The sequence below is a fragment of the Pinus tabuliformis genome, chromosome 4_1, assembly GCF_031772625.1.
Source record: "Pinus tabuliformis cultivar Carrire ecotype Pingquan chromosome 4_1, CPIR1, whole genome shotgun sequence".
Taxonomy (NCBI): Eukaryota; Viridiplantae; Streptophyta; class Pinopsida; order Pinales; family Pinaceae; genus Pinus; species Pinus tabuliformis.
The window spans coordinates 372,729,416-372,741,511 of NC_142303.1; positions in this window are offsets into that span (position 1 = coordinate 372,729,416).

The window sequence follows — 12,096 nt, forward strand, 5'->3', positions numbered from 1 at the left end:
GAATTTCGTTGCATGGTCAATCCCCCATGCTTTTTGGCCATCCGTCAGTTCAAGAGGCCTCTGCCTTCAAGCTCCTGCTCAATCTCTTCTCAGAAGCCTCTGGTACCACCATCAATGCCTCCAAATCCCACCTCTTTTTCTTCAATACTCCCATTCTCACTCACAGAAATATAGCTAGGATCTTGGGCTTTTCGATAGCCAAGCTTCCTTCGAAATATCTTGGAGCTCCCCTGTTTGATTTTGCTATCAAACATGCTTCCTGGAGAACCCTCCTTGGCAACTTAGAAACCAGGCTCTCCTCCTGGACTTACCGCTCTCTCAACATTGCAAGCAGGATTATCCTAATCAAATATGTTCTCCAAGCCATGCCTCTTTATTTGTTCTCAATCTTGGCTGCCCCTAAATGGGTTCTTAAAAACATATGCAATCTTCAAAGAAATTTTCTTTGGGGCTCCTCGTGCCACAACAAAAAATGGGCTCTGGTGAAATGGATGGAGGTTTGTCTTTCGAAATCAGTTGGGGGGCTAGGTCTGATGGATCCCCTTCACAGCAACAACATCATGGGTGCACGCATATGGTGGAATTGGATCTCTAAACCACACACTCCCTGGGGTCGTCTCTGGCAGGCCAAATATGCTCCAGGAAGTCCAAAGGAGGAGCTAATCCGATTCAGTTCAACCACCCCTGGCTCGCTGATTTGGAATGCTGCCAAGCAACATAGCACCTTTATTCAAGTGCACAACTTCTGGGAAATCCACTCAGGCACCACTACAAGATTTTGGGAGGATTCCTGGCAACAACTTCCCAAACTTGCCTCTCTCTTTCACAAACCCAAGTGGCAAGCAACCATGCAGCAAAATGAGCAAATTCATGTCCATCAATTCTGGCAGCAGCAAACTCCCCAAGGGTTTCAACTTTGGAGACCGGCAAACACATGGCAGGCCAACTGGCAGGAGGAAACCTATGATGAGATTGACCAAGAGCTCAAACTTAGGAAAATTAAACTTTCTGATCAGAAGGACCAAGTGCAATGGGGATATACTCCCAAGGGCATGTTCACAACCAAGGAAGCATATCAAATTTTCTATCAACCTATGCAGATTATAAAGGATCAACTATGGGACCAAGTCTGGCAACCAAACATCTGGCCTAAGGTCTCCACTTTCCTTTGGCTTCTAAGCAAACAAAGGATCCTCACTTGGGATAATCTACAAAAGTGAGGATTCATTGGGCCTTCCAGATGTTCCAACTGCAATCTTCATTCAGAGACCATAAAGCATCTCTTGGATACCTGCCCACTAGCAGCTCAAATGTGGGAGAGAACAACACAGTGTAATAGAAGAATAGGTAGAAGGGAGGGAGACATCGTAAACACCATTAGGAACTGGCCTCGGTATCCTTTCCAAAGTCCTCTACTCAATTCCCTCTGGAACCTCTTTCCTGGCTTCGTTTATTGGATCATCTGGAAGGAAAGAAACAACAGGATCTTCAAAAATCACAGTTCGCCTCTTGATACTCTTTGGCTACTTCTCAAGCATAACCTTCAAGAAACTCTAGCTCTCAGACAATGGCAAGATTCAGATATGCCAGTTTTACCCCAAGAACGCCTCATTCTAGCCAACTGGAACCTAGATCTCACCTCTGTAGATCATATCAAGCCTAATACCTCAATTCACTTTGAGTCTGCCCAATTCTAGTCTCTTCCTGCCATCCACCCTTACAAGCTGAACTTTGATGGAGCGGCTAAGGGCAATCCTGGGTCAGCTAGATATGGTGGAATCTTTAGAGATGCGGAAGGCTCTGTTCTGCATATATATCACGGATCGCTGGGTAGAGATACCAACAACGCTGCCGAGCTTGAAAGCTTATGGAAAGGTATATGCATAACAGAAATAGAAAACTTGTTCCCTCTAGAGGTAGAAGGGGATTCACAGATTCTAATAGATGCTGCTATCCGGATACAAGCAGGATCCTCAACAGCAAAGATTGCTTCGAGCTGGTGTTATCGGGAAAACTAGTGTCTATGCAGAGCTGCTAGTCCCACTAAGGCTGGTAGCTACCTTAGAAACAAACAAACTAAAAACTACTTTCGTTTTCCTTTATGAGAAATAGATAAGAGGGGAATAAGGAGACCAACCTCTGTCTTGCGCTTGGTTCCTTGCTCGATTCCTCTCCCTTCTGATAGGTCTTCGCCACTCGCTTCCTCGTCTACCCAGCTTCAAAGAGCACCTGTAGAATCAAAGCAGCATAACACTATCCAAGAACATAGATCTATTATCATAAACAATATAGGACCAGATGTATATTGACCACACAAATGCATATAACATCAATCATACAAGAATGTGGAGGAAAACTTGAATAGTTTTATTGATAATCAAGAAAGAGCAAAGAGGATTACAACCAATTGTTCTGACCCAGCATCATCCTCTCAGCAAGAAAGCCCTTCTTCACCTCATGAAAACCATCATTAATGTACGCTCTTGATTATCAAAAATACTTTAACCTTTATCTGGCTGCAGTGGATACAACCATCGCAATGGTTTTAGTTCAAGAAGACAACGGAATTGAACATCCTATATATTATTTAAGTAGGAACTTAAATGATACAGAAAGCAAATATTCATATGTTGAAAAGCTGGCACTCGTAGCTGTTCAAGCGATACAAATATTTCAACACTGTGTCCTCTTTCGAAAAACTACCATTCTGTCATATTGCAACCCCATGACTTATATATTGTCGCGACAATTGCTGGGGGGCAAATATTCAAAATGGATAGCAATTCTTCAAGAGTTTGATCTGGAATTTGTAAAATCCAAGTCAAAGAAATCCTTGGTTTTCGCGGAATTACTATGCGATCTCCCATCGTCGTCCAACGATGGAACATCCGAAGAAACCATCGTGGATGAATCTTTGTTTCTGATATCTTCAAGCAATCTGTGGTATGGAGATATAATCATCTATCTCCAAACCCAAAAATATAGGCCTAATACCTCCCTCCCAGAACAAAAATGTATTCGATATCAATCAAAATACTACATGATCGTCGGTGATACGCTTTACCGTCGTGGTGTCGATACAGTTCTGAGGAGGTGCCTCACCCATGAGGAGGCCCAAAAAGTCCTGAATGACTGCCATTCAGGTGCGTGTGGGGGGCATCAATCTGGTTACGCTACGGCGCAAAATTTTTTACGAGCAGGATACTTCTGGCCAACAATGTTCAAAGATTGCATAACCGCAGTCAGAAGTTGCCATGCCTGTCAAATTTTCAATAGCAAAACCAGAAGACCACCCACACCTCTGCAGCCAATAGTTGTTGTTGGGCCATTCACCAAATGGGGCATTGATTTCATGACATGTAACCCCACCTCGACCGGGGGGCATGGGTATATCATAGTCGCAGTTGACTATTTTACCAAATGGGCCGAGGCGATGCCTACATTAGATAACACTGGTGAAACAGCTGCCCTTTTCTTTTTCAATCATGTAGTCGCTAGATTCGGCGTTCCATAGGCTATAGTCACAGATCATGGATCGCATTTTCGCAATCACATGATGGCCGAATTAGCTGCCAAATTAGGGTTGTCTCATGACAACTCTACTCCATATTACCCGCAGGCCAACAGACAAGTTGAAGCAATCAACAAGGTCCTGAAGCGCATGCTGCAAAGGATGATTGGAGTCCACAAAAGGAGTTGGCACCTGATCCTGTACTCGGCCTTGTGGGCATACCAAACATCAGTAAGGAATGCAACCGGGTTTACACCCTTCCAACTGGTGTATGGCCTAGAAGCAATCTTACCAGTTCAGTGTGAAATCTCGTCCCTCAAACTCGCAATCGACCTTCTCCCCGGAACTTCAGAAGAGGAGGCTCGTTTCTTGGAACTAATCCAATTGGATGAAACCCATCGTGATGCCGCTTTGGCTAACGAAGCCCATAAGAAACGAGTCAAGGCGCAGTTCAACAAGAATGTCAAACCCCGTGTCTTCTCAGAAGGTGACTTGGTCTTGCTTTACGACCAAGAATCCGATAAATTGGGAGCAGGTAAATTCAAGTCTTTATGGATGGGCCCCTATATTGTTAAACGTGTATTAGCAAAAGGAGCCTACGAGTTAATGGATTATGACGGGATTCCGCTGGCGCAACCCCGTAACGGGTTGTACCTTAAGCGTTACTACGCATGATGCAGTGTAGTAACCCATATGCTTTTGTTACATTTTTGTTTTCGCTAAGGGTAATCATTTTGGTCAAGTAATCCACTTTTTACATTTGTTGCAGATGTCAAACCTATTGGAATCATTTGTTGGATATGCCGACGGAGCGAGTCGTAGTTCGCGGAACCTATCTTCTGCGGCCTGGGCCATTTTTGATCCAAGTGGCGAGTTAGTAAGTTTCAGAGGGGTATGTATTGGTCGGTCAACAAATAACATCGCTGAATATAGCGCGTTGATAGAACTTCTCTCTGATGCCATCACACATGGCATACGCCGACTTGTCGTCAGGCTAGACTCACAGCTCGTCATACTACATTTCACTGGTATCTACTCTGTTCGAAATCCAGCTATCTATCGCATGTTCCTAAGGGTCAAGATTTTGGAAAGGCAATTTGATTTTATTCAATATCAGCATATTTCCAGAAACTTAAACACATTAACAGACTCATTGGCAAATTATGTGTTAGATAGACATTTACAACATTTATAAAAAGAAGCATTTCATCAATATTTGCATCAGGATCATGTAACTTAACCAAAATAAAACTCCAAAAATCAAAAATATATATATAATTGTTTACGGTTTACACATAATGTTCTATAACCAAGACAAAAATTGGTCAAGTGACCCAAAACTCAAAACGATAGGGGGCACCCTAGTCTAATGATGCTGGTGATAACAAGTCACCGCCTATGCAATCATGCGTAAAAGCCTAGTCCATTGACTTGGCACGCCAGTAGTATGTTGCTGCAACCTCAGAGGCAGATCGTCAGTCCTCACATCTGGAATACCAAGAGTGAGGCCCTCGACCTGATCCTGTAATGCTGAAAGAGTCTCGGCCACATCAAGGTCGCGAAGGATAGCCCTTCCCACAGCCTCTCCTGCTAGAGCGGCAGCTGGCACTCTCAGGCGTACTACTGGCCGAACTGGTCCAACATCTGCATGAGCACATGAGTTCTGATTAGTCTTGATAGAATAAAGCACAAGAACATTATAAAGAGAAACAATAAATAGAGATATGGTCAAAAATTTTACCAATAGCGCCCCACTGCTCGCCAGCCGGCAGTACCAAATCCGGGTCACCCCGGAAATCCATACCAGCATATGGATACTCGGAAAAAACCATCTCCTGACGATCGAACCACCCGAAGAAGGTATCAGAAAAGGAAACCTGAGACTGACCAGCATGTCTGGACATATGGTCGACCCATCTCTGCATCCGTGGCTCAGTCGGTGGAGGTAAACCAAGTGAAATATACTACGGCTGCATCAGCGGGATCTTTTCCAAGGCAAAAGTGGTCAAAATAGAACCGTACCCAAAGTTCTTCAATCTTCCATTTTTCACCTTGGTCAATTGTTCTTTCATCACAAAGAGTACTGCATCACACCAGTTGAACACCTTTGGTTCAAGGCATTCTAAGGCATACTGCATATAAGATCGGTTGGCCACATGAAGAGCCGCACTACCAGCCATTCTAGCAAAAGTGAATAGAATGGTCCTCAAGGGCTTGTCAGTGACATCTCAGATATTGATCTCGTTGTCCTTACTCGGCTGAGATCCCTCTCTGCAATACCTGTGAATGTAATCTCTCACAGATTCACCCCCACGGGCCGAACCTAATAATGAGATAGGGGCACCCCGCCTCGACAAGCCAGTCAAAAAATAGATGTCCATGACAGTCAAGGGGGTAGATTTGCCCCTAATCTGGAACACCTGGCTGGTAGGATCCCAATATTGCAACAAGTTGATTTGTTGCCTCATGCTAGAGATGCGGAAAAACTTGAACAGGCCACAGTTCCGCAGTGCATTTACCATGACCAGATCATGTAAAGCAAGCATGTCCTCTTCTTCATGCTCACGTTCTCGCCATGTAACATGCATTTTGCTCCAATGAATCTCTGAAAACAAATAAGAGAAGAGTTAGATCCTAATTTGGTGAAAAACAGGCAAAAATTTCCATGAAAAACTATGCACAATTTTCCCTCCTTGCGCCCATCGCACCTCCATCAGTGTTCTGGGTGCGTTGCATGCTAACTGTCTAGTGGGAAGGCCAACATGCAACGCACCTTTCGATATAGAAAGGGTGCGACGGAGCCAGGGCGAGTTTTTCAAACCCCTGAGGCTTAGAAAAACTAGAAATCAGGCTCAGAATGCAAAATGGAAAGGATGAAATGAAAGAGCTCAAGTTTAGCTCCTACCTGGTCCAGACGGCGTCGAAAATCGCCCACAGAATCTCCCGGAATCAGCTGGTGAAAATCAAGGGGGAAAACACCTCCAAAGCTCCAACAAACCAAAGTTCAAATGAAATGGTAAAATGAGGGGTAAAAGCACTTTTAAATTACTTTTTACGTCATTCAAGTAAAATATTAGTGTCTTAACTCATTTTTTAAACGTATATTATTCATTTCTAACTAGTTTGATGAAGCAATTGAGCAGGCAGTACAACCTTTGAAGGAACAAAGTTATTAATGGTAAAAAAAAAAAAATCAATGACCATTATATCGAGCAGTTTTAACGCGGAATTCAAGCTCGTTAAAAAATAAACATAAGCAATGAGCAAGTGTTCCCCCAACATTTAAGCTCATTAAAAAATGAACCATTTTCCGGTAAATAACCATCGTGAATGTATTATCATCAGCCTTTTGAAGCCTTGGTCGTGTTCTCATCATCACCTCCACTCTGTATTGGCCGATCATTCACCTCCACTTGATTGTTTACCCCTTTTGAGGAACAACTGCGAAGAGTGATCCTGTTAGCCATCCTTGTGACACTGCCGTGATTGGAAAATTCCAAACCTTACCTGGAATCAGCTGCTACCCGAATCTATCACTCGTTCCTCAAAAAACGAGTCTCCTTTAAGCTCTTTTCAACTGACTCGTAAAATATGAAAAGATTGCCGAGCCATTGGCCTCTCCAGCTCGTTAAAGTGACCAGAAGTGTTATCCCTCCTTTAGATTTTAATCTTTTTGGACCTGAGGGATTATTACACAAAAAGATCGAGCACTTGTTTTGTTCGGCTCGTTAAAATTACCGAAAATTCATTTGTATTATTTTATACTTTTTCGGACTTAAGGGATTAGATGACGAAAAAGGATTTTTGGAGTTTCCTTTACGTCCCTTTTCAGACTCTCTAAAATTGAAAATGACCGAGTTATCTTTATCGTTAAACTCGTTAAAACCGAATAGCGACAAACTTGTCCATAACAGACATGAACGAGTTTCACTATCGCTAGGCTTGTTAAAACATAGCGATGGGTTTGCCCGAAGGGAAAATTATAGAACAAGCATATGTTATCCTCCTCAAACTTGATAAAAATAAAGAGGTACTGGTCAGCAATGACTGGGGAAAAATTGGGAAGAAAACTTGAAGAAACTTTGTTGGTAGCAAGTCGCTCTTGAACATGACACTTTCACTCCGCATCCGAGTCGGGTTGGGTTGTTCCATTCACTGGTCACATCACCATGGTTCCGTCACACCATCCATATTTGGGGTTAATGCTACCAATCCATCATGTCAGTGTCGCCGATATGTTCAAGAGAAGTCGCTCAGAGAATTCACATGTGTTTCACCCACTGCAATACATTTACGCTCCATTCTTTCATGACCGCCACCCTGAACCTTATATCACCAGATCGTTTTCACCTCCATTAAAATCATTTGCTCCATTCCATGTCATTGATGTGGGATTCACTAAGGCCCTCCTATGACAGATTGCTTCTTGTCGACATCAGCTCATTATCCAAGAAGTCGATCTAGGAACAACCCTTTCAGTACTTTGAAGCTTGCATGCCTCAATGACAAGTTTCTCACTTCCGGCGACAGGTTTACATCAATGGCCTTCGACCGAAAGATTTTGCGTGGTGTTCGACACCAAGTCCCTTATTCACACCACGTGAATTGTACTGTAGTACCTTGAGGGTCATCATCGTTATCGGTGATTCCTCTCGCGCCTGTTAACAGCTTACATCATTGGCTGGTACTCAGGCGATGTCTTTCCATGTTCGACTCTAGAAAATCTCTCAAATGGATCAACTTGTACTTTGAGTGAAGATCGAACGAGATTGAAGACCCTAGATCTAGTTTCATCCATCCAGGCTGCGATATATATTCAGGAAATAAAGACATCAAATGTACATCATTGCTGCACAGATAATCATCCAATCTAAGGGATGATGGCTCTACCAGAATCATCAGTCTACACTTAGACGATTGTCTGTCTCATGTACATGAAAATGAATTTATAAAGCTGAGCATGGGAATGTCCGCCTCAGCTAGATCATGAAAATATTATGAAGATAATGTATTGTATTGTATCTTATTACAGGTCGCCTTCCAGCTTGAAAAAACTTCGGATCCTCATGATAAAGCATTTCACCCGACATCAAAAGATTAACGACCTCATGCTTTAGGGGGCAACTGTTATAGAAATTTTTGGGCACTGCAACCCCAATCATAAATGTCCATAAACCAAGGGCTCCTAAGTCCCTAAAGGTGTTGTTCCAACCCCTAAAAGAACAAGGTCAACTGATTACAGCATCTCCCAGAAGTTCTCCATGAAAAACTACTCAGAACTGGTCAAAACTAGACCATTTCACCTGCTCCATGGTCAAAGTGCGTTGCATCCCACCTGAATACACACAGTAGGTGCGATGCATGTTGAAAAGCCCTTCTATGGGGTGCGATGGGCGAGAGTGGACAAATGGTAGGGTCAATCCGCAAGGTGGAGGAGCATGGAATCTTCCAGAAACTTCTCCTGTGACACTTGCCTCTCTGCATTCGCCCAAGGATGAGTAAGAGATCATCAATCTCCAAGTGGAATCAAGAACTATCAGAGAGAGGACACTAATCAAATCTCAAAAGCTGACTCATTCCCCTTGCAAACATCTATATATGGATCCCTCTCCCAGAGATCCAAGAGGCTGGAATTTTGTATCTTGTAAGGAAGTGCCGTTGGTTTCTTGGTGCAATATCATAGTGTTGGGTGATCTAAGCTTTTCATGAGGTGAAGAAGGGAGATGCTGTAATCAGTTGACCTTGTTCTTTTAGGGGTTGGAACAACACATTTAGGGACTTACGAGCCCTTGGTTTATGGGCATTTATGATTGGGGTTGCAGTGCCCAAAAATGTCTATAACAGTTGGAGACTCCTAAGCAGACTAGAACAAATTGAAGAATGGCTAAAAAATCCACACAGTATCTCCTTCAAGCACATTCGGCGAACAGCTAATAAGGCAGCAGACAGACTGGCTAATCAAGGGGCCGATTAGCAGCTCCCTTTCTTCTCTGGTACGTTGAATAGTTCCAATGACATTCAACTCAAACGTGACTGCACTCTCCTAGCGCAACAAGATTTATCTCTCCCGGATCTGGGTGTTTGAATGTCGTACAGGTACGTGGGAAGCGGAATGTGTGGGCGTGTGGCTCATCTCCATCGCCTCTCGGCCTCTCACAGAACAAGTCTTTATTTCCCTTGAGCTCAAATTTAATGCTGCTTCAATGCAACCTGTCCCTCCTCTCCGGCTTGTTTACTTCTTAATCATGGCACCCTCAGCTCGCCTCATTTGCGCTACTCCTTTGCGCTCAAATCCCTCCTTTGCAGCTGCAGAGACTTGTTCTCGAACCATCTCGGAGATACGTTGGGCTCCGGTTCAATGGGTGGATTTCTGGTTGGGGCTTCAGGTCTCTCACTGCCACACCTGCACGTTCGCTAGCTATTTGTCCTCTACTCTCCCATCCGCCCATCTGGGTGCTGAAGCCAAGCTAGTTCTTATCCTTTTCTGCCTTCTTAGTTTAGCAGGTTGCCCGGATCTTCCTGTTCTTTCGGTAATGCTGAAACTTTCCCAGAGGATGAGTTGCAGAAGAGGCAGCTCCCGGGGGTAAACGGGCCGCCAGGACTCCTCCTCTACGACGGATTCCTCGACTTTTTGTTTGGACTTCCACATGGACCGGTATCCAGCTACAAGGAGTGGTCGGGGAAGGGGTAGAGGAATGCACAATTTGGCAGCGAGCTCTTTCAATTATGTTACTAATATCGCTCGGCTACAGTTCCCTTGCACTCATGGCAATTTCTCTTTCATGGCCAATGTTACCATAGAGCTTAGCGAGATTAATGCTGGTCAGGAAGCAGCTTCCCTTGGGGTGACTAAGGAAATGCAGGCGGAAGACAGATTTGGCACCATTCAAATGAACTACGAGTAGAGCAAGGCCTCAGGCTCAGGCAAAGGCATGGCAACCTAGATCATGAATGACCAGGCAAGCCCGAGTGTCCCTATCGGTGGCGGCTCTAAAAGCAAAGAGGGCCACCCCTCTGAGGACAATTATGACTACAAATATGGATGCCGCATCATCGAAGAGCAGCCCTCCACTTCTCATGACGTTTAAAGAGGTTTGCACTCTATGGATTTTTGGAATTCAGTATGCTCGAGGATATTCACTTATCACCTACTTGACTGTCATGATAAGCGCACCAGCTCTAAATGCCGGTTTCCCTTGCGAGAGGAGCACTCCGCTAGCATATGGTTTTTGGTCTCGGTTACAGTCTCAGGTGCTTCTGAAGTTTGTACTCAGTTCTTGTTCCAGGAAGTGCTTCTTGGTTCACTTGCCATGGTCTAATCATCCTGTTACAGATTCTGTTTGGTCTCTGTTTAAATTTTAGTTCCAAGCACAATAATGGGGGCTTTTTGTTTTTTTGGTAATAGTCATGGTCAGGTTCCCTGCAGTCCTTCAGGGCATTAATCAGCAGGGTATTTTTTGGTTTTTGATCAGCTATGATATGTAATCATGCCGCTTCTTTGGGCTAGCTTCACGAGGCCATGGCCTCGGTGTAAAAATATTTTGTATCAATAACAGGAGTAGACAAAAAAAAAATTGAAAATTATATGATTTAAATATCTTAGTAATATTTTTTTTTTAACTTTTAATTACTTTACATGAAATTATATTAGGTCATATCGACAACTAATTAAATATGCATAGCATATTTTTTTTCTTTTTTATTATAGCCCACATTGCTTTTCTATTTAGAGAATATTTTATTTTTATTTTAAGACAGACGAACATATTTACACATCACTTTCACAATGGGTTGTAAAATGACCCTCTTGGCTAAATTATATTTTATCCAATATTTATTGTCACCCTCACCTAGTAAAAAGTTGTTAGGGGTGGGGAAATACTAATTAAAATGTAATATAATTACATTATACCTAATATTTTATGTCGTGCCTAGCCTAAATATTACATTTTACTCAATATTTCCCCTCACCCGTGCTAATTTTATAGTTGACTTTGTTTAATTTTAAACTTAAAATATAAAGAAAAATTACAATAAAAAGCAAAGCGGGAAATATTGAGTAAAATGTAATATTATAGTATTATATTTTACCTAATATTTCCCACAACGTAGTGAAAAGTGGATGGAAGTAAGCAGAAATACTAGGTAAAATGTAATAATTGAATTTTATCTAATATTTCCCCCCACCTCTCCTCTCACCCCAACTCAATTTCATAGTTAAGCTTATTCATTTGTAAACTTAAGAAAGAGTTCAAAAAAATATTAAAACAGTTATTTACATTAATAGAAATTAGAGATGTTCTTATATCCTTGTGAGAGAAAAATATCGTTTTGTATAATGCATTTTTTAGATTTGAGTTATAAACATGAAATTTATAATTCTCCTCTTTAAGCTACATTACTTGTAACAACCCCGATTTAAAATATACAAATAACTACATCAATTTATATGATTAATAATCAAAACCCGACTATTCAACTTATTAACATAGAATTTCCAAAACACGAGCAGAGTCGACTTACCTGTGGCGATAATATTACTTACTTGTGATTTCAGAGTTGAACACTATTTGAATCCCACTAAC